This window comes from Zonotrichia albicollis, chromosome 6 (assembly GCF_047830755.1).
Source record: "Zonotrichia albicollis isolate bZonAlb1 chromosome 6, bZonAlb1.hap1, whole genome shotgun sequence".
Classification (NCBI taxonomy): domain Eukaryota; kingdom Metazoa; phylum Chordata; class Aves; order Passeriformes; family Passerellidae; genus Zonotrichia; species Zonotrichia albicollis.
The window spans coordinates 34,681,123-34,705,359 of NC_133824.1; the positions used below are offsets into that span (position 1 = coordinate 34,681,123).

Below are 24,237 nucleotides of genomic sequence, written 5' to 3' on the forward strand. Positions count from 1 at the left end.
AAGTGATAGATTCTGGAAAACACAGGACAAGTAAGAAAACTCTCAAGGCTTCTCCTGTCTGATATGGGTCTTGCTGCTGAGTGACTGGAGATGACCTAATGTATTGATGGTTGTGGACCTTTTGCTGTATATCTGAGAAAGACAGAAATAGAATGAGACAGAAAAAAGCCTGTCTGCTGCATGCAAATCTGATGTTTCTCTTTAAGCCTGGTATTTCTGAAGGGACACATTTCAGATCTGCTATGACCCTCTGGAGGCACATTGGCATTTCTGGTTACATGCTCATCATTAGGCTTTTTAGTTTCTGGCTCAGCATAGCAACTACTGTAGTACACCAAATGTTATGCAGAACTTTATCAGTGTTTGAAAATGTAGAAACATGTAAAACCATGTATGCCAGTAGAACCAGCAGTGGACATGCAGATCCATGGGGAGCTGGAATGTCATAGAACCAGGTGTGCTGGAGTCATTTATCTGGACATAATTTTGTCCCTGAGCATTTAGTAAGAAAATCTAGTTCTCTTTTGCTGTAAAGTGAAACAAACTGCAATCCAGGTTATTGTACAGACTTTTGAAATGTGCTATATATAATAGAAAAGCTGCATTGCTGATGGCCTCTCTCTGCAGCATTTCCACTGAAGGCAGGGCAAAGTGCAGTTCCCTTTTCTTTCAGCTTTATTTAAAACTGACACTAGAGATTTTATTTTTGTAAACTGCAATGAAAATGCCTCTTGATTATTCCATTATGATGCTGGTCTCATGGATGCAGTAGAAAATATTTTCTAAATCACTAAGTGTCTTAGCTCATAAAATTTCACTGTCTAAATAGACTGTATTCCATGCTACTCCTGTTGGGAGCTATATAGATTATTCTGATAAACTAGGTGGATGCCCTTCTACATACTATTATAACATATTGCATCACTGTCACCGTGGCTACTGCTCTTCTTTACGTATTTGGACTTCCATCTTCCTAAAAAGAATCACAGCTAGGTTTCTCTTCCTTCTCTTCATTCATTAGCCAAAGGAATGCCAGCAACAGTTAAGAGGATGCAGGCCATATTTCAGGTGAAGATCCCCGTAAGGACTATTTGTCTGATAAATAAAAGGAATGTTTTTCAAGCAGATGAGTATTCTTGCAGAATCCCAGATAAACAGCTTTCTTTCACCTTTGACATTTCACATTCAGGGATCCACTCCTTTGTCATTTATTTTTGCTGTGCTGCTGCTTTGGCCCTTATCACACTAGTTATAGCACACATTTGACAATTTATGTGGAGCTATTAAATGAGAAAACCAAACATAACACAGAATGTGATTAATTCTCTAAGATTATCTAAATAATGTTGTGCTGTTTTGCTATTCTACATACTGAAAAATTTTGGTAATGAGAAATATACTTAAGGTTTCCAGAAATATTATAATTTCAAACAGATTTTTTAAAATTATATGCTAAAAAGAGATATGTTATTCTGCAGATATTTATCCTCTGGGTTCAGATCTTTTCTCACTACTTGCTTTGGATGAACTTTGAAGTTCTTATCTTTGCAAAATGCACTTTTCTATTTCACAGAAAATGTATTTTTACTGGAATAAAGCTATGTTACACATGTATTTTTAAAATACCCAGACCAAAAAATCTTTTCCATTGGAATCTACTACAAAAAAGACTACAGTTTTTCTATTGACTGAGAGCTAGAGTATTTGGAAAGAATCAAAAGCAGGCTGAGTACCTTTAAAATTAAATAGATTGTGTTTTCGAGTTATGTTGTGATTTTTAGGAGACTTTCCAATACCACCCTGATGCCACCGTGTATGTCTCTCTCAGTGGCACAGTTTGACTCAATTATCTTTACTCTAAAATCTTTTGATATGAGCTGTGATAATTGGAGTTGTTTATGCTGCGTTAATCTAGGAGGCTACAGATCAAAACTGCTGGAGTGTGAGATCGAGCTGACTTGGAAGAAATGAATTCTACAAGACCAGCTGCCAAAATTGCGGCAGAAGCATTAGGAATAGAGGCTATGAATATGCCCCGTCTGATTTTTTTTCTCATGAGGCAGAAATGCATGTCACAGAGTTAGTCATGTTGATTCATGTCTAACCACTTCAGTAATCTTTTTTCTCATTGTGTTTTGTTTACAAACTGACTGAGGTGCTTATGGTGCAGACTAGGACTAGAGGCTGTGAAAGGCACTGCTGTGGGCCTTTGGTTCTTGGTGAGGTAAAAAGCCTTTGACATCCCCCCTAGAGTCCAGGTAACACTTGGAGCTAAGGGACATTACTGTCACCTGGGCTGCAAAGCTCAGGTGCAACCAATAGTGTCTGGCATCACAGTGCCAGAGGGAAGGAGTGTCCATCTTGACCCCAGTGCTTATTGCACCTATTGATAAGAGATTGCCCAACATGTGGGTGGCTTTTGGACAACTTCTGCACTTGTGATTTTGTGGCTGCAGTTAACTAGATTCCAGGGTTCCTACAGAAGTACATTAAGTGTTGTAAACAGCTGAATCTCTATAACTAAATTACTCCCTTTGATTTTTAAAAAATAGGAAATTATACCTTTGGTCAACATGTTAAGCACGTTTACTTGAATTTCATGGAAAACTGAAATATTTGAGTATATTTGGGTTTGAGCTTCCAAAAAATTAGGAAAGAAAACACAAATCTTTTGGATAATGGAAGAAAAGAGGAAGGGAATTGTCATCTTAGATGACAGAAATCAGCATTTGGATAAGGGTCCCCTTCACAAAATCAACAACCACTAAAAGCCTCTGGAACCTCCCCTTTCACCCATATGGATTAATATGTAAGCATTCTAAAAAATTTCCCCTAAAAATTGCTACAAGAGGTCTTTCATTGTCCTTTGCATTGCCTAAAATTTTTGGTTCTTTTCCATTTTCCTTTCCTCACTTTCAGGTAGTGTGAAGTTGTTGGATTGAAAATCTGGAAAAAGTAAGACACATGCAGGCAAAACTGAAAAGGCTTTTCTGACAAGGCAAGTCAATGAGTGACTTTATGGCTGGAATGTTTACACATGAACATCTATATCTGGGAAAATACTGATGGGCTTAGACTGTCAAGTCGTACTTTAATTAAATGCACTCTTATTTTTCACAACAACGTTAGACATGACATAGTACATGAAGGGTGGTTAGCAAAAGATCTGTTGAAATTATTCCTTTGGAGAATTCATCTGGGAGAGAAGTGATGTCTTAAAAGAGGCAACTCATTTGTAGTCAGCTGGGTCTTAACAACTCAACATCAGCTGTGGCTGTAAGAGTTCTGGATGAATACTTAAGATCAAATGTTAATAAATCCAAACAAGGGCATAGTATCTTTGATGAAGTAAATCCCCATATATAATAGAATACAGAAGTTTCACTCATGAATACACATAAAAAGTAGATAAATCCTTACTGTGCTATTATAGGAATAGAGCCCAGAGAGAGTAATTTTGTTAATATCCTGGGCTGGAAAAAGTCTGAACTCACAGAAAGTTTTAGTGGCCTAGTATACAAAAGAGTCTATGAGTCCTAAGAATTTCAGTTGTTTTAACATTTCATCAACTTATCCTTAATTTTTTAAAAAATATTTAGTATCACTACCAAGTGTCTATTCTTATTTTCACTTTTTCCTTGTTTTTTCCCCTTTTCATTGGTCTTCTACATTCCTCCTCAGTTAAAAAAAATAATAAAATGAAAACAATTGTAGGTAAACAAAAGAAATTCGGGAAAGCCCTCACAGCAGAATTAAAATCAAGGATTTTTTTTTTTTTTGTGAGGAAGATGGATTGTAAAAGAATTTTTATGTAGAAAATATAGAGGCAAAATTAAAGTACAAAACAGAATGACTGAGGGGCAGGTGAGCAGAGGGAGCCTACAGGAGATGTGAAGCTGACTGCCTCTGTGAAGAGCTCCTTCACCATAAAAATATTTGGGTGACATTTTTTGCAAATTATCCCAGTAGAGATCCTTCAGTGTATCACTAGAATTCCCAGAGAGAATAAATATGATTTCATTTGGCCTAGAATATCCTGTCTATCAGTTATCTCTCACACCAGAGCCTTGTCCCCAAAGTTAATGTGTTTTCTCATAGGACTGAGCTCATGTAGATAACTGGTGCAGGTCAGACAGATTTAAACAAGCCCATTTCAAAAGGCAAATCCTTATAAAGTGTTAAATCTAATGTAGGACTTTTAATAACATTGATAGGACAGCACTGCCTGAAGTCTGAGAAAGAAAAAATGGGTACATTTCAGTTGAATTTTTTACATATTTGGGAACTGGCCTTCCTGTGGATAAAAGAATTAGTATTGTTAATACTACACCTTTTTGTGTTCTGGTCCATTCCTTGACAATACAAAAGTCTAATTCTCTTTTCTCTCTCTTCATATGGGCCTAATTAAATCTGTTTCCCCAGGAGAGTGAATCACACAACTTATTCTTTTTTTCAAAAGTGAAACTTGAAGGATTCATCAAACTGTATCTGGGTCTGTGTTTCTTGACCAGCCCCAAAATATTTTTTGTCTGTCTGGAAGCAAAACTGTTTTATTTCTGCATATCTATGTTTATCTAGCTGTGAAATGGCATGCAAGAATGAATTCAGAAATGTGCATTCCAGCCGGAACAAAAAGCAGTGAATGAACTTTGCAAACAGCCTTTTGAAAAGAGGCGAAAGAACTTGCTTGCATTTACACTCAGCTAAAGTATTGCTTTAGTGTGATTTAACATTCTATTAACCAGACAGCAATTTGTACAAGAAGTCCTTTTCATCCTTTGACCTTTGGATTATTTGGTATTGCTCTGACAAGGCAACCATTTGAAGTGAGCTCTTCTGGGTCTTTCATTGTACATCTTCTGCATAAATCTTCAGTTCAGCATGGTAACCAAAAGGTTAATGCAGGATGATTCAGAAGGGTTTAGTTGGAACAGAACACTTAGAGCACATCTCCTTTTTTTGTATTGCCTTGTCTGCAAATGTTCAGCCTGCTCAGCTCCTCTTCCATTACACAGCCTTGACCAGGCAACATGTCATGACAGTAAACTTGGGCTGAAAGGGCAAAGGATGTGTCTGCGTTGTAACTTCTGCAGTGTTTGGCTAGTGGGGTGCCACATATGTGCTCAGATCTGAGACCATCTCACAAGACAGACTGCTCTGTAATATCCAGCTTCCTTTAAATCTGGAATTTAAGGCAATAGATGGCAGTGTTGGACTAAAAACTTCGGCTGGAAAGGAAGGTGACTTCAGGGTCCTGCTGATGGCACCCTCTATCTCTGCTGCAAGAAGAGTGAACCTCTCCTGTGTTGTGTGCACACCCTGCTGCAGTTCCCCTCTGCCAGGGCTGGGAGGCTGCTCTGCGCCCCTCCTGGGGTTCAGCACCCACCTCAGAGCTGCACCAATGGAGAAATAGGCTCGTCACTTCTCCTCTCTCCTTTAGATCTTTTATTTGTAATCTGATGATTAATAGCTCCAGGTGAGTAATAACAAAAGAGAAAGGTTAGTTGTATGTGCTGCTGTTATTGAATAACAGACAGATTAAGTGCTGCATGATGCTGAGTTTTTTAAATGAGAGTATTTACTCGAGTCTGCTTCCGTCTCTTGTCTGTGTATTTTTTTTATGCTGGTAGAGAGACTTCATTAATCAATAGATTTTACAAGGGGCTATGTATTTTAGCAGCAAATTGTCAGTTACAATTCTTTGCTGCTTAGTTTGTCCTCCAGCACTGTTTACTTCATTGTTCCCTATTAATCAAAGCAGCAGAGGTGAGGACAGCTAGGAAAACTTGTGCTGGATGTTTCTGTTCATTCATTTATTCTGTGATTTGCTATTCTGCCCATCTCTCAGAATCTTCCTGTGCTTACTCAAGTGGATCTATGTCATCATCCCCAGGGTTACAGGAAGAAAGCGCTGATTTTTAATTTCTACTGAGCTGAAGTCTCAATTTCTTAAGCTACAACAATGAAAGCTTCTATTTTGCAGTTTTGAGTGGTTCTGGACCAAGATGTTAAAAATTGAATCCCACAGCCCCCTCAAAGGCAGGTCAGCCTTGCCTAATTTGGCAGCTGCAGCAGTAAGTCATGGATTTAAAATGTGTTGTCCAAGGTCACGATGCTGCTCAGCAGCAGAACAGGGACTAGGACACAGAATCATCATGTCTCAATTTTGTTTCTTCTCCTCTTTACCCAGATTTAGCCACCAGACTGCACTAGAAAAACTGATTTTCTAGTACAATTAAATCTTAAAAGCTGCAGGCAGAATTTTGTTTCAAATCCCACTGACAAAAACACTCATTGAGTAATGCTGATCAACTACATTTCCCAGATGGAAAAACTGTATTTCCCTCATCAAAATTTCTCCCTGTACAAGGAAGTCTATGTGTAGACCTCCATGATTTCTTTGTATTTTTACTGCCTTTCCAGATACTTTGCTTCACTTTCAAATTTTTCTTTCACTTCCTAATAACAATGCTGTAGAGGAAGAAGCTTTGTTAATGTAATAGGGAGGCAGCTCAGATTCTTGAAACAGAATAGTCATACCAAAATTTTCAAGGCTTTAGGCTCTTAGTATTTTGGAAACCTGGCAAAATGTAAGAGTTTTGATCAAGAATGAATTGGTCAAATATATTTCAGTTTATCAAGAATGCAATAATTGTACAGTCATGATTTTGCTGCCATTGTTATTTATTTCTTGACTTTTTGCAATGGTCTCACTGCTGGAGAAAAGAGGAAATATAACAGCATGTTGTAACAGTCTATTTGGAAATTGCTTTGATATGTGGCCTGTGAAAAATGTTGTCTGAGCTCCTGCAATGTTATTGCTCTCCAAATCAACTAGAAATAGATTGAGCAGAGAGAACTGGTAGAAAGATTCTAATGCATGACTGTGGAGATAGAGTTATGGTATTGCAAGAAAGTGTTGTGATAAAAGCTACCATAGGCTAAAGTTCCAATTGAGGTGAGTGTGGAAGGATTAGAGTGACATATATATATATATATATATATATATATATATATATACACACCTATATATATGTGTGAATTTATTGAGATTTGCAAATTAATATTTTAACTCATACTTTAGTCCACTTTTTCTGCATCTGAGACCTCCATTTTTGTCACATAAAATCATGTGAAACAATCATTACTCCTGTTACAAAACTGGCATCATAAACATTTGTGATCAAGCAGAGATTAACAAAATTTAAATTACATCAAAATGTTCTATTATTTAACAAATTCAGATCAAGATCTTCTGATCCTCTGGCAGGCAATCCCTGACAAGGGGAAAACAATCTCTGTTTGAGTGCATTAGTTATTGAAAATTAGGAATTAGTAAAGGAGCTAGTAATGTTTGGGAAAGGGGAAAAAGGGTAAAGGAGGGCATAGTGGATTCAGTCAACTTATTGGGAAAAGCAGATCAAAGGATAATTACCAGAATGTTCTCTCTCTGTGTAGAAGTTAGTGCTTTTTGGCAAGTGTGTTGGAAAAAAAAGAAGATGATGAATAATAATGAAAAATATTCAAAAAAACAATCAAATTAGTAAGGTGTGTCTAATGTGTCTGATCTACTGAGTTGCCTTTAGAAATTATATTTAATGATGCACCAAAGAAAATGAAAGACAAAATCACAATCTGAAATTAAATGTTTGAGCATTCTTTAGGAAAACTAGGAAATATTTATTTTCCCATTTCTCTAAAACAGCTGTCCGTCTAAGTCCTGCAGCGAAGTGGGTCTTTCTGAAAAAATTTTTGTGTTTCTTCATGGCCAGAGTGGTCATTTAGATTTGGACAGTAAAACCTACTCAAAATATCCCTTACCATTGAAGCCAGCAGGAGCATAGGAGCTGCAATACTTGTTTCAATGTCACATTCTGTTTTCCTGTCTCCTTTTCAGCAATGGCAAGTAATGGATGCATCAGAGACACAGGATCATAGAAAGGTTTAGATTGGAAGGGACCTTAAAAATCATCTTGTTCTAATTCCACTAGTTGCTCATAGCCCCATCCATCCTTAAACACTGCCAGGGATGGGACATCCACAATTGCTCTGGACTACCTGTTCTAGTTCCTCAACATCCTCATAGTGAAAGATACTTGTTCAGGCACTGCACACTATAGTATATGTATATAGTGCAAAATTCTGCTCTATTCTGGGTCTAGATAAAAATAGGATTATGTCCCAAAGTATGCAGCTTGAAATGTATAAAATTAATTGAAGCACTAAATATTAATCCATTTTTACCTCAATTTTTTGAAATGCAATGTTAAATATGCCCTGATTCTCTATACTTGCTGTGGGGCTATTTATTAAAAAACAAATCTGTGTGTTTTTTAGGCCTGAGTTCTTTGAGGGTTCAGAGCTTTGTAAAGCTTTCTGCCATAACTGAATCAGAGGATAAGAATAGTAAAATGGATATAAAGTTGTGGAGTGGCAGAGAAACCAAGAAGAAAAATGGGATTTTGCACAGTCTAGGTTCTGGCAGGACCAGCCTGAGCATGACTGTGACAGGATATTGAGTTTCATAGTAACTTCGGGAATATTGTTTTCTGTCTTGTAGCAGGAACTCTCTCAGTTTCCCCAAGACTGAAATGTTGTTCAATTAGTGAATTGCTTTTTGTGAAGAGTTCTGGTAAGTGGGAAGTGCTTCATATTGGCAGTCAAGACTACAGAATAATCATCTAGGAGATTTTGTGAAGGTCACATTGATTTAGTAATTTGCAGCCAAATTGGACAAAACGGAGGAGATTGTTTTGTCAGCAACAGTCCTGCACTAGGATGAACCTCAGTCATACACAGAGGATCAGAACAAAACTTTGGAGATGCTAAAGGGAATCTAAGTGAGGCACAAGGATTATGTGGAACTTTTAGGATATTCACAAATATTGTAGGGGAACATCTAAACTGGAACTACTGACCATTTTCTTTCTTTAGCTGTTTTAATTATGGTAATATTAGAGGGTACAGTTATTGGATAACAGTAACTGCAGGAAGATAAAAGAAACCTGAAATCATTATTGAGCAGGAAAGAAACTTTTAGGTTCAATCTTACAACATAATCTGTTGATGTTTCTACTGAAAAAACATCTGGTTTTGTTGTGTGTTCTATATTGTATCCCACTGTGTCTAGTCTTACATTCCTCTGTCTGTCTCATTATGGACAGGTGTTGTGAGGTGAAAGGTGAGAGCAGATCTACTAATGGAAAATGATTCAGGTTTACAAGTGTAATTTTTTGCTTGATCCCAATCTTTGTGGGTAAATGATATGATTTGTGCTTCTACCTTACACCCACTGAATGAGATGTGCTTTTTCCAAAGTTTATTTCCTTCTAGTCAGTACTTAGATATACTAGAGCAGACTTTGTCACTGGTCTGTACATATGCTAGTGGCTTGAAGTCCCAGTGTAAGCGCTGAGTGGTTCAGTTCATAAAGCAGTAGAAAAGCCCTAACTTTTCTACTGCTTTATGAAAACTTTTCTACTACTTTTCTGGGAAAGTAGTAACTTTCTGGGGGGAAAAGTAGTAACATTGTTGGGGGACAATTTTTGGCCTGACACAAGTCATCATGAGAAGTGCATCAGAAATTATTGCATATTACCAATGATAATGTATTTTCCCAGTAAAGAGAATGAGGACACTGCCTCATAAAGAGTGAAGATGATTCTGCGGAAGATTCAGCATTTTCTCCAAGAATAAAGAATAAGACAGAAGTTGAAATGATCAGAAATCTTAGTAAAGAAGAAATAATCTATGAAACAAACAGTTTTAAAATAATGATACTTTTTTTCCTTTTTTTTTTTAAAAATCGCTTTGAAAACATTAACAGTCAGTAAACTCCTATTTGACTAAGTACAATTATTTCTGCTTTTATGAACAAAGAAAAAAACTTGACTTTCACTGAAATCAGAGGACAATGCTACTTTTTATGCGAAGAAGAGCCCATCACTCTGCTGCTTGACTGTGAAAAAAGTCTCAGTGGCACAGAGATCCCTATGTGAGAAAACTGTGGAATTTAAACTTCATGAAATTAGCCTAACTATAACTTCTGACTTTGGGGTCAACCAGCTGCCAGCAATATTTCATAATTCCACTGCCTCTTTGCTTGTGGAGTTCACCTTTGACAGCATTTTTGCCAACTGAAATACCAAGAGAGACTAAAACTGGGCCTGAAGCACCTCAGAAGCATCTGCTTTCTTAGTGAATTTAGAGGATTCTGTGCCATAAGCTGAGCCAGTGAGGTTTTGAAGATTGAGTAATCCTTCTTAGCCTTGTATCCTGCAGGGAAAGGGGCTTGGAACAGCATCTAACAGCTCACACAAATGAAAAGACTCACTCAAAGGCAAAGATGTTCACTCAAGTAGTTTTTTTCTAAAGTTCTACACTGGCTCTTAGGACTTTACTGTTAGAAGAACACAAATGGTTACATTAGGGTATCTAAATCACATTCCCCATGCTGCTCCTCTTTAAATTGTATAGAAACTCTTGAAAGGGGAATGCATCCTAATGAAATATATAGTATTATAATGCACTGTAATGCAAAAAAATAAAAGTAATAGGTTACAAATGTGACTGGAGAAGAACACAAAATGAAAATTTGAGCTAGTATTTTTTATATTTTACATCTCAGATTCAAAATCTGCAGATTTCTGCAAATGAGGTGAGCAATCCTGATGTGCTCTTTAGATGCACTGGGTTTGCACATGCTTATGTTTCTCTCTTCCTTTCCATGATTTCTTAATTACATACAGGGTTTTCCTTTTTGACATATGGAAGGATAGAAAAAATTCTGTCTCAGGAGCTCCTAGTTTTTATTGGTGTAGCACTTCAGATTCAGGGATGGTTCTGAGAAGAAGTAAGAACAGTCATGAAATTCCTGATTTAAGAAAATTTTCAGAGTTTCAGAGGTAAGACAAAAATTTACGTTCTTTCCATTTTCAAACAATTTCCCTTAAAGGTGTGGGGAATTCTTCAGAAGGTATATTATTGGTTGTTAGTGCCTTGGTATAACAATTAGATGCAATGAAGGAAATCTGCCTTCAGGCCTTGCATTTTTGAAAGAACATATTCATGTTTTGCTCTCAAAAATACAATTTATCAACAGAGTGCTCATCAAAGTTACACAGGGTTCAAGATTTTCTGGTAAAACTTTTACTTGAAAAATTGTGATTTTGAATTATATGAACCTCAGATTTTCATTTAAAAAAAGTTAAAAAATCCAAATCTAAACATCCGACTCCAGAACATTCTGATTTAATGTCTAAACTGCTTTTATTTTACAGTAATTTTCAACTGAATGTTAGTCTGACAATTGTGTTTTGCTGCCAAAAAGCTAGCAAAAAATATTCAGAATACATGAAAGGAAATAGTTTCCTATTATCTCCTCATAAAGAAGAGGAAATTGCACCATATCAGTGTTCCTTATAAAGAGCTGTTCAGCCATCTAAAAGATTTTAAATTATTATCAATATTAGAAGTCATAAGCCAGACTTTTATTAAGTTTAAAATGTGGAGAATTTTAAATTTTTGAGAATTTCTGAAAGCAGCTAAACAAACAACCTACCTTAGCCTAGCAAAACAAATGTGACTGTGGTAAAAATAGAGGTATCTGAAAATGTATCTATATGCCAGAATTGCAAGAGAAAACACCAATAATGAGAAAGAAGTAGAAGCCTAACAGTTTGAAAAATAGTTGGTGTGTGTTTCTTAACATTAAGAGATTTAAGAGCAGTCCTTTTTTGTCTTTGTGTTGTAGTTGTGTATTTAGGACTTTTCATCATGTTAGAAATTTCCCTACTTTGCATCACAAAAATGCCTAACTGTCTCTTCTGCATAAAACACGGAGTAGCATTCTTATGAGTTTTTGTGATTGTGTGAGGAAAATTTGGAGAACGGAATTCAAGGGCAGCTGAAACTGAAATTCAAATGCTGTGAGCTTTGTCTCAGATAAGTTAAAAAGAACCTCTGGGTGAAACAGTACTATGTTTGTCCTTGAAGCCTCATGTCCATCTGTGTTCTTACAGGCACTTTAAACACAGGAGGAGAATACTGTGGTGGCCAGCCAAAAATGGCCCTTGGTGCAAGAGACAAATTGAACAGCTCAGGAAAACACTTCATGCTGAATAAAAAAAAAAAAAAAAAAAAAATTGCAGAAAAAAATGTCTACCAAATAAAGCAGACAGCTTTCTTCAGGTCACCTTTCTGACATTTTTTTATTATCCAATATGAAGTAGCTTGTAATTTTGAAAATTCTTTTTGCTATCAAAGAATTGTTGAGAAGTTTTGTTGTTGGATGACCATCAAAGCATTTCAACCATCTAGAAAAAATTAATACTTCCATATTTTCAATATCCTTTCCCCTTCTATTGGAGCTGAAAATACTCTCACAGGTTTACCTGAATTCTGCAGTTTCGGGAGATTGGGTTTTCATTTTACTGTTTGTGAAAAAATGTCCTCAAACCCTGGTCTTAAGCCTCACATTTTAAAAAGTAGATGCAGTGTGTCTTCTGCCAGCAAACCCTGATACAGAGTCTCATATCAAAGCAAATGAAAGCAAAAATTACTGAATTTGCCCCTTGCAACTTTCTAAGATTAAAGAAAGGCTATTTATTGTAAACAAAAACAAATCATATTCAGGAATAAAGAAATGAACAGTGTTTTTCTTAATTTGTAAGATGAAACTAGAAGGGACTGAATTGTGTCTAAAGCTACTCCACTGTGTGTTTCTGAGGTAAATGTCATTGCTTCTGACAGTTTTCTTAGCACCTTCTTCACAGCTTGATGTCTGTAAGTACAATGGGTGTTTAATTGCTTGTAGAGGCTGACAATCAGGCAGTGCAATATCATTGGCTGATTTTTTTTTCCACATTGAAAGTCCATCAATATTTTAATTAAATATACTGGGAAAAGAATTGTCAGGTAAATGTTTGCAAATATGTTCTTGTTTTGTACTTTCTGTTCTAGTAAATAAATGGTATGAAACCCTGCCTGCTAATCCTCAATCCTTCTGCTTATAATCACATTTCTTCCTGAATTTTAGGCCTTCTGAAGCCTCATAAAAGTGCCCATCTCAAACCTGCAGGCTGTACTTGCAAGTGTAAGACCAAACTTCCACCAAATCTTGTAGAAAATGTTGATAAAAATACTGCACCTGTAATAGCAAAATTGGCGATTGCTAGCAGCTAAGTTTCTTTGCCAAAAATTAACTGCAATATAGCTTTAAAAAGTGGCATATATTCACAATATATTGTAATTTGAAATACATACTCGGGAAGGAATATCTAGATTATGTTGAAAATCTCCACATTTCTGCACAGCCATTGTAATTGTCATGCTCTTATTACCCTAAATGTACCTGACTGCTGCATTTCCATTAAATCAGGCATTTAAAAAAAATCTCATTTAATAGCAGAAACATGTCTTGAAATTTAAATAGAATATCTTGATGCTCATTTACAAGTAAACTTTGTTAGATAATTTGTTAGCAACTACACATAAGGTCTGTATATAAGAGTAACCTAACTATATTTTCTTGCCCATTCTAAAAGGACATGGATATTCATATTTAAATTTAAAAATTAATTAGAAATCAGATGTAGTACATGACATCTTCTTCAAATGTAGAAGTTTACAACAGTCCACAAGGGCATTAAGTATTTATATACATAATTTTATAGAATGAGCAAACAAGGCCAAAAGAATGCTTCTATAAACATAACTTCTGTTGAACTCTGGGTTCTCACATCAATTTCTTTTCTTTTTGTGCTTGACCCCAGTGACTATATTTTGATTGGCAAGATGAGTTTTTGAATGAAATCTCAAGTTACAACTAGTATATGTGAGGCAGGGGTTGAAGTTCAGTTCTCCTAATGGTTCATTCCAAGGAAAAAGTTAGGATCCTGTCATTCAGCATAGAAAGTTTAAAATCTCTGTGTTTTCCTATAATAAAGAATTTACAGTGTTAACTAAGCATTAGAAAGTAATTTATGAACATCTGATGAAGAAAAGACATTCTGACCCTTATTAGGATCCTCAGAAACACACTACTGTGCCCAAGGGAAGTACAAAAAATGTATGCCTCACTTAATAAAGCTCCTGATTAAGTACTGTGAATAAAATTAAGTATGCATACAGTTTCTCTTTCTGCTTTTGAAAGTCTATGAGATTTCTACCAATTGCCAGAGGAAGTTTACGCTGTGTATGTTTTACATAAAGAAGCTCTGATTTAAGATGTATATACAGCATTGTTTGTGTCTTTGTTTTAAAAAGAAGTGTATTTCGAAAGAAGGCTGAATCATGGCACAAAGATGAATAATTACTGTTGGTTTTACAATGCCTCTTACAAGTGACATCTTCCTCTTCCACTGAACCTGCAGAAAGCATAATTCTCCTTCCGCTGTGAAAATGAAAGGGGTGTCTCAGACACCAGAAAAACCTGTTCTAAATATGCCTTGTCAGAGCAGTGCATATCAGGTTTAGATGTGGGTGCGTGTGTTTCTTTTTCTCTTAACCTTCTTTGTAATTTCTCTACAAACATGATGCAGAAACTCCTACTAAGTATTCATGACACTTTATTATATGGCAATATTTTTTGACTGGGATCTTTCTACACCTAATTAATTAATGACTAAGAAAAGAAACATTCCACAGGCCAACAAGTAAGAAGCAGCTTGGATAGGCTTACAAGTAAAAGAGAAGTAGGTATAGCTGGTATATTTGATGTACATTTGTAGCAGAGCAGTCACTGAGATCCATTTGATCTTGTGAAATTTTGAAACCAATATTTACTAAGATGAACTTAGCAAAGCAAATGTGTCTGTCTCAATGTTCTCTGCAAGAAAAGCTTAATGATTTGACCAAGTTAACCTAAGAGCTCTCTAGCAGCAAACTTTGATTTTTCCATGTCAAGTGTGGCTTCTTGAAGCACAAGAGAGTGCTCCATCTGTAAGTAGCAAAAGTATAAATTTTACTCAGAAATGAACAATTCAGAATTATTTGTCCTCCTAATAAACACTTGGCGATGGTGGTGTTGGTGGTGAGAAGGAGGAAGAGGAGATGGGGAGTAAGACAGGGAATCAAACAGTTAATTAGATTAACATTTTTGCAGATAGCTAGAAACTGGACACAAACATCAGCCTAAAGTGTGACTACTTTGAAATAATTTACTTCTCTTTTGTGTATTTGTTAAAGTTTGCAGAAATCTCCAGGGCACAGCTCTTTTTTTTTTTTTTTTTTTTTTAATTTTTTTTTTTTTAAAGATGAGCTCAGTTTAGGGAATTAGCTAATTTGGGAGGACTTGATCTGTTTGTCTCTTTCATAAACTGAGTACCATTGCATTCTGTGAGCAATGTCAGTGAAGAATGATGCTTGAATTAAATGTCACTTTGGCTGAGGCCATATGTCTCAGATTAGACATTTAGAGATATAATTCTCCCATTGGCTTTTACAGTAAAAAAAGGAGCTATCTACATAGACGTAAATGACAGATTAATGTTAAAATGTGCGTGCTGATTATCCTGGTCATTACTGTCAAATTTGTAACTTGTATGGTGAGAGGAAAGATGTTGGGCTCAATTCCAAACTTTTATACCAGGCAAGTCTGTTTGTGAAACTTCAGCTGTCTGAATTTAGTGAAAGAACTATCTCTATGTACACTTTAGTTATTTAGTATTTACCTCTATCAAGCCTATGTTCTCAAACTCATCACTAATTTCATGTAGATTTCCAATCAGATTAAAGGTTTTCTCTTCACTTGAGTACTTAAAGGGAGGAAGAGGTTAATTTGTTCCTTCCTGAGAAAGAGTGTCCTGCATGTTTTAAGGCACAGACCCCTAGGAGATATATACCCCTTGGATTTAGTGGCATATCTTCCTTTTGGCAGGAGAAGGTTCAAACAGCTCATTTAGCTCTGCAGTATTTTCTTACTCAAGTTGCTTTCCCAGCAGTCTGTGAGTCATTGGGGAAAGAAGAGGTGAAAATCTCTGAAGCCTGAGGAGAAAATGCACAAACTTCCCACTCAGCAGGAATGCCATCTATAATAGACCTGGCTCTGCAGCCCAGGTTTGCATGAACTTTCAGTTGTGACTTCTGTGGCAGAGGATGTGAAAGCAACTTTAAATCATCCTGGAATTCAGGTTATGTTTACAGAGTTGAACAGACCCCAAAGAAGGCCTTTGAAAACTCCTTACACCATACTTTTTTATCCCTTTTAACTGGGTGAAATGAGAAAATATTAATTTATCCTTGATTTGTAGCCCTTAGATAATCCTCTGGCAAATAATACAATTTTAAAGTTGTACTGATGACTACACCCAGAAATACAAGGCACTGCACCAGCATAAGAATTAAAGCTTTTAACACCTTCTCACTGAAAATGAAAGCAAACTTGAATGAAATACTAGGGGTTATTTGCCCCAGTTTTTTCCGTCTACCACTAAACTTACATAAAACACATTGCCTGAAAATCCATGTATTCACTGGACTGCCTACTTTTAGCTTTCTTATCTACTTAATATTTCAGAGAGAGAGAGAATGATTTCCCCATGATACACTGGCACAGCCCCTCTGTGTAAATACAGGGCCTTTACCTGAGCCTGCACAAACGTGTTCAGCTGCGGTTCCTGTCACTCTGCAGCACTGTGGGAAAGTGTGTACAAGCACTTAGTGACCATTGTGACCACTAATCATCTCCACTGATTTGTGGAGATGTTTAGAGTCAGAAGGTAGTATCTTAGTCTGATGACAAATGATAGCCTAGTGAGAAAAGGTGGAGACATTTCTGCCTAAGCACAAGGCCTGACATACTATCCATAAATCCTGTTGTGTTTTGTTCTCGATGACACCTGCCTACCACCATCAATATTAACCCAGTTCTCATTTTACATTATCTTTAATATATCTCATATATATTATAGGGGATTATAGGGATTATAGGGATTATAGGGGTGCTCAGGTACAGCTGTACAGTTTGAGACATATAATGAAATGCTATCTTTTTTATTTTTGTGAAAGAGAACACCATAGTTTTGGTGGCTTTGATCAAATGACCACAGGAGAGGTTAGAAAGGAAGGGTGATCCCTGATTATAAAAATTTTTGGAAAACTTTTAATCATTTCCCTCTGATTGATCTAATCATTATTGTAAAAAGGGACTACAGTTACTGTTTCTATAACAATGTTATGTCAGTATGAGTCACAAAGAGTAAGGGTCGGAGGAAGAAAGCTCTGAGTATGCAACAGTTGCAACCTTGCTTTGAAAGGCCTGAATGGCATACATAAATCCATACATACAAATAAGTTGAGACACTATAACACTCACAGCTTTTAATTCCAAAATTAAACAATCCAAAATACATGGGAGGTTCTCACCACAAATGCTTCTTTTCTATTTTTCCTATTTCTTATCTTCCTTAGCTATTCAGGGATGAAGACAACAGGACATGAGAATAGGAAAGAGCAGTAGACTCTATTTATGTATTGCAGAAAATTTTCATATATAAAAATAAACAAAAAAAATTAATAGATCCATCAAAGATTTGTGAAAAAACACAAATCAGGAAAAAACAATATGCTCTGGCACTACTCTTTTAAACCTGTGTGAAATTCTCTCTGAAACCATGAGAATTTTCAATTTCTCATCATAATGATGCTTCAATGCTTGGGACTTGCAATGAGGACTATGTGTCCACTACTGGCTATCGATAACATACAGTCTGTGCCCAAAATCACCAATGAAAATTAATGGCTAATGTAAAACCCTGTAACTATTCATCTTTGAAAGAAAAGAATTATTTTTCTGTCATCAGTCATCCACCCTGCAACAAAAACTGAATGCAAGTCTTAATGCTGTGATTCATTTTTCCAGTCAGATCAAGAAAGAAATAAACCTGCAACTAAAAGCGTGAAAATACTGAATTGTGTTCCTTGGAGTAACAAGACTTCTTCTGTGGGAACTGCTAGAAGAAAACATTTCAATGTTACATCAAGGTGTGGCTGAATAAAAAGGGTTGTCTTCTGTTTAAAAATCAGGATCTTTCTGTGAGTGATTGAATATATGTATGGAAATGAAAATATATGGGCAAGTGTTTGAGAAATTTTCGAACTCTACTTTTTAAATTTATTTCTTTGGGACAGAATTTAGTGCTCAAAGTTTCTTAGCCATTTGGAAGTTGATTCTGAAGCGTTTCTGAAGCTTTTCTCATTTGTATATGTTAGCAGTACCACTGCTGTCGATTGCTACTAGGTATATGGCACAAGATGCATTTCCAGCTCTGTTCAGCATGCTACAAAGGTTATTGTTAAAAATGCAACATTGATCCACTGTAATTGAATATCAGATAATATAGCCACTGGATCAGTGGCTGACATTTTAGTGACAGCCATAAAACTCTAGCACAGATAAATATGTTGCAAAGACCTGTTCTCTAAGTGTATCTCATACACTACAGTACTTTAGATAACAAAGAATTTATTTCTTTCAATTATATACAGACCTTTAGAAGTATTAATGCTATGTGCAAGAGTGACACACAGTTTTACCACTGCTCAGAACATCTATGGTCCATCTAACTATGTTACTCAGAAATATTTTTGGAAAGAAAATAAAGTCATGGTTTTAAGGGTGTTTATGAATGTTGATTGACAACTGGCTAAACATGAGCCAAGGTGGCCAAGTAGGCCAATGGAATCCTGGCCTGCACCAGCAATAGTGTGGCCACCAGGAGCAGGGCAGGCATTGTTCCCCTGTACCAGGCACTGGTGGGGCCACACCTTGAGTGCTGTGCCCAGTTTCAGGTCCCTCACAATGAGAAGACACTGAGGTGCTGGAGCATGTCCAGAGAAGGGCAATGGAGCTGGTGAAGGGTCTGGAGCACAAGTGTTGTGAGGAGCATCTGAGAGAGCTGAAGTTGGAGAAAAGGAGGCTCAGGGGAGACTACTTCTTTCTACAACTACCTGCTTCAAATCCTTAAATTCTTCTACTCTGGTTATATTTTGCAGGATACTCATTAATTTCACAGACATTAATAATTCTGTCATTTATAACCAGAACACCTAAAACAGGTGATAAAATATCATGTATCAATGTGTATTTACAGGTGAAGTGTGGTCTATTGAAGAAAAATGACCTTTCATTAGACCATAAGATAGAAACTATTGCCAGTGGCAATGAAAGAAACCTCAGATGTGATAGTTCAGTGACAGGATAACAGACAAGAACTTATATATTCCTAGTGTTTATTAAAGAACTTAGTTCTAATAGAATGTCAGTCTTAGGCAATGTTATGTTCTAGTGACTGGGAAAATGAAGAAGCAAATCAAGAGTTTTAGTTATCCATTCAGTTCTACCTGCATAACATTTCATTTCATTTGTACTATCCCTTTTTCACAACAAGCAAAGAAAAAAATGAGCAAAAAAAATGCCAAAAAGGACCATCAAATAATATATAATGGGGGTAGTGACCTGTAAGTATGTGATGTTTATGATTGTGCTACTCCTTAAACCACCAGTCTTAAACCACCTGTCTTAAAGTACTGAAGCTCTGCAGAGTAGAGGAATTCTGGTACTAAAGAGTTCCAGTGACTATTTTTCCTGTTTCCTGTGGATGAATTTTCAGTTCTGGTAATTGAAATTATACTGTTGTTATGGTCGCCCATAACAAGTATGGTACTGTTGTTATGGTCCCCCATAACTTCCTCACAAGACGTGGAAGTTTTTATGGTCATCTGTCTTGCTTTGTCACAATGGATTGCAAAATATTCTTCAAGGGTAGAAAGCAGAATGCCAAACATTTGCATCTTTTTAGTTATCACTTAGATAACACTTGCACCCACTGAGGGGCAGAACTAAAATAAAACTAAAATAAAGACTTAATCTGAAATTATACCATCTGATGAGATATGACACTAATGTCCGCTAATATTGACTGAGGAGTAATTTCCAGTAACAGTAATAGATTCATCTTGACAACATGTTATTCAATGCCAAAAACATGCCCTTGGCTCTGTCTGGAGGGATCTTTCTGCTGTTTTGGGCAAACAGCACCAGAGAGAGAGAGATTCAGGGTTAAAGTGAGTGTAAATGTGTTTAGCAGGCTGATCTGGATGTTCTGCCTTGTTAATTCTCCCATTGCTTCAACAGACTGGAAAAGTTAGTCTGATGTGGAAAATCCCTGTGTATGCATCCATTAAATATAGAGAAAAACTGAATATAGTAATACAAGTGTGTTCCCACATGTGCTGAATAGAAGCGAATAATCCCTCCCCGCTTGGTATGTGGCTGGCCTTCTTTGTCTAAGTCACTCCTAACTCAAACTCAGCCTCTTCTTCATGAGCAACACTCTGCCCACTTCTGCACAGTTGTGTTGTAGCAAGTTGCCTGTTGCTTGTTGCGTGTTGCTTACACTTCATGTACAGGATTCTGCATTTGCTTTTTATGGACTTTATGTGGCTCCTGTCAGCCCATGACTCCAGTCTGTTGAGGTTGCCGAGTAGCTGCAGTACACTCCAGTGCATTAACAGCTGCCCACAATTCATGGACATACTGATGTACATCCATCTCATCATCAAGATGGGTAAAAAAGATGATAAACACTCTCAGTTCCAGTACTGACCCATGAGGAATGCCAATAGTAATGAGCTACCAGCTGGTAGGGGAAGTAGCTGGCACAGCAAGCAGAGAATCAATCCATAATTCCTTGTAAAACAGGGATTGTGCCAATAGAAATCTTGAAGTTCAAGTAGGGAAAGTGGAAAATTATGTGTTCAGGGTAACCCTCTGCAGCACTGTGGGCTGAGAACCAGCTGGCTGAATATCAGCCCTGCTGTAAAAGAATGTGGAGCTTTGGTGGATATAGGGTTAAACATCAATCAACACAGCAGTCTTATCTGAGTAAAAGAAACCACACACTAGACTATGAAGGACTTTATGTGATATGGGGATGTTAGGGGATTGTATAGAACTGCTAAGGACTATATGCCTGTAACACAAAGGGACAGCATAACAAGCAGACTGGAGGATAAGATCAGCTTTTTCCACTCAGCATTGCTGATGCCATACCTGAAATACTGTGGATACTTTTGGCTCTTCACCTCAGGAGGGATGTGGAGATACAGAGGGGTTAGTTCCAAAGACAATGAAGCCCTACTCTTCTCACTAAAGACAGTATAAAGAGATGCAAAAGCCACTTATCATTTATGCATGATTAGGATAGATGCTGGGGCAAAAGAGGTAGTCAGGAAGCTGGATTGCAAGGGAAGAAATTACCCAGAGAGGATGCATAATTACCATCCTTGAGATTTTCAAGGACCTGCAGAACAAGGTCATTGTTAACCTGATCTAGAGCTTTACATGAGTAGTCAGAATCTAAAACCTCTCAGAGATCACTTTGAAACAGAATTTCTACAAGTATTTCATTTTCATATTTAAGAAATTATGAAAATATACTTTCCTTCTTAGTGTTCATTACCACAAACTCAGCAAATCCTGGGGTTCTAATGGAACTTGCTCGATCTCATACTAGTCTTGCAATTTTGGAGGCCATTGTGGTTTAATTTCAGATGGCAGCTAAGGGGCTAAGACACAGCCACTCTCACTGATAGACACACACACCCTGGCGGGAAGGGATGATCAGAAATAATTCAAAACCTGTGGGGTTTGATAGGAACTTTTTAATAATAGAAATAAAATAATAATGAAATCCGCCTGGGTCATAAAACATAATGAACCCACCTGGATGATGGCTGAAATCTTTTTGAGTTGTACTCACTCAGGGATAGAGATCAAGTAGCTACCTCTTGTTCTGCCTCATCCTCCTTTTCTACTGGTGGTCCTGCTTCATCCACATCTACTAAACAGGCTGGCTTTCATTGTTATTTTTTTCTTTTGTATCAGGGCAATTATAATGGCATGGGCTGGTTCTCTCGTTCAGTGCAGTGCCTGTTGCCAGGGCTGGAGTAACCACAGTGTCTGCCATAGGACATGCAGTAGCTGCAGTGTCTGTCACTGTGTTTTCAGATGCAGAGACCTCCTTTTCCCCTTGAGAGTATTGAATGGTATTGAAGAAGGCTTGGTGGGCATAGGTCAGATCCCAGCACCTTGCAGTGATTTGTGTCTTTCTGGAATTGCCAGAGTGACAGCATATTTTTTCCAAATATTTTACTAGTTTTTGAGATTCTGGACTTGTTCAGGGGTAGAGTTCCAAAATATTGAAGGTATCCAGCCCTAGGCACATGCCTGCTCTATCCCTTGTACACTACCACTCATAGTTACCCAACCTAGGGCAGATTGCTAGGTGATATTCTTAAACATTGTTAAACCTTAGAAAAGCTCTGGAACTCCTTCAGCAAAGCATCTTAGTTCCTAGCAATAGGTTCATGTCGGTTTCAATAACTCAATGATATTAAGAAATTTCCAAGTTCTCAGACGGTGTTTCCCCATTCCCACTAAACTTGTGGGAATGTCTCCTCCATAGGCTGAGCCTCTGAGGAGAAAAGTTTAAAAGTGCAAATATTAGTAGTTGCAGCTTGATGTCTCCCAAAGTATAGAGACCCCAGAAATGCTGGGTACAAATACCAGACTGGTTTCATTACAGACAGCTCTGTCATATCATAAGCCAGTGTTACAAAGTACGGCAACATGATAACCATAGCCCTGTTCCCACAGGTGGTAAATTCCAACAGGGAGCATACACTGCAAATAAGAAATAAGAAAATTAATAAGAAAATTAACTCTATCCCAGCCTAAACTAGGACAAGACTGCACCAGCCTTCAGGGAATCCTCAAAATGGTTGAGGCAATATCACTTCTTAGGAACATAAAAAAAAAAAAAAAGCCGATTTCTTTGCTCATTTCATCTCATCCTTGTTATCATAGGCAACCAAGTAATGACTATATTTGACAGATTTGCTGCCTTTATGAACTGAAGGTACTACACTGACATTCTCATAGGTGCAATATTGAGGTCTTCAGGATCACTGAGACAGGAGCACAGTTCACAGAAAATAATATTCTGTTGTTAAGATTCTGCCTGCCTCTAAAATTGGATGGATTTGCTTTTTGTTCCTACTCAGATAGAGAGCATTCTAATTAAAGACTTATGGGAGAGTTTTATTTGGTTAATTCATTGTGAGTTTGGTTTCAAACAAAGGTTTCCTCAGGAAGACAGATTCCTTTTTCAATTATACAGTGGCTACTTGTTCCTCTGCTTTCCAAAGAGATGCTTCAGTATCTTGCAAAGCCATTAATTCTTTGAACATCTTCAGGCATCTATAAAAGCAACAGCAATCTATAAAAGTCTCATAAGTGAATGTCTTCTGCTAGAGCTGAATATGAGCAATATACCCAGATTCAAAAAAAGTCTCAGAATTTAGAATACAAATGTTAGTCCTGATTTGAACTTCACAACTGATTTTTTGTTTTAGTGTTGAACAGCAACAAAGTCCTTGTGCTGAATACCATGTACTTGGAGACCATTTAAGTAGTACCTGAGGTTCAGTGTTTTGATACCTCATTTCACATGACAATCTAATGACTTAGTTAAGTTACTTAGTACTACAGAGTTCATTTAAAAAAGTTCATCTTTATACAAATGTAACAAAGTTTTTACTGCAAGAATCAAATTGTAAATGCTACTGACCACGCAACAAATCAACAATTCCAGTTCCTTATTTATATGAAAACAGAAATACAACATAAAGTTTGAGTTTTGTATGACACGTTTTCCAGTGACGGATAAAATGGGAAAAGAGAAAGACAAAAAAGATTCTTCTCCTAATAATTCCACAGCAAGTATTGCCATAGGAATACCAGGTTTACATATTTGGTTTAATCTCAAAACAAAACAGGAATAGAGGCAAACATTTTTGCAAAATAAAATAAAAATAATATGCAGTTTTCTCTCTAATCTCTTGATGTTCACTCACTCCCCCAAACTGTGTGAAAAAAAAAATCCATCAAAATACAGGTAAAGAATCTCAAGAGAGTGACTAGTCACCTCTACTATGCCCTTCAGATACCTGCTACAGATAGGAGATTAGTAAGTAAAATGGAAGGCTAATAAAACCTGTGCTATTTATTCTGCAGTGCAGTTCTTTCTGGGCATGTTTTCTTAGAAGATTGATTAGTCTATTTATTGTGCAAACTTGAAAAATTCAAAATGATTAGACACAGCAATTTTTTTAAATCCTTCTCTTTACATCAACAGTGACTTGGTCCTTCTGGTATTGCCTATGCTGGTGTGAAAG

General features: G+C 36.8%; 1 long non-coding RNA gene across 2 annotated transcripts in view; it reads left to right on the forward strand.

The window, feature by feature from the left end:
- The first annotated feature begins 4,971 nt into the window (after positions 1 to 4,971).
- LOC113459559 (uncharacterized) overlaps positions 4,972 to 24,237 on the forward strand; it is a 216,679-nt gene continuing 197,413 nt past the window's right edge. For both annotated transcript variants that reach the window (XR_012580842.1, XR_012580841.1), the window contains exon 1: positions 4,972 to 5,476. This is a non-coding gene — a long non-coding RNA (uncharacterized LOC113459559). The remainder of the gene's footprint in view (positions 5,477 to 24,237) is intronic.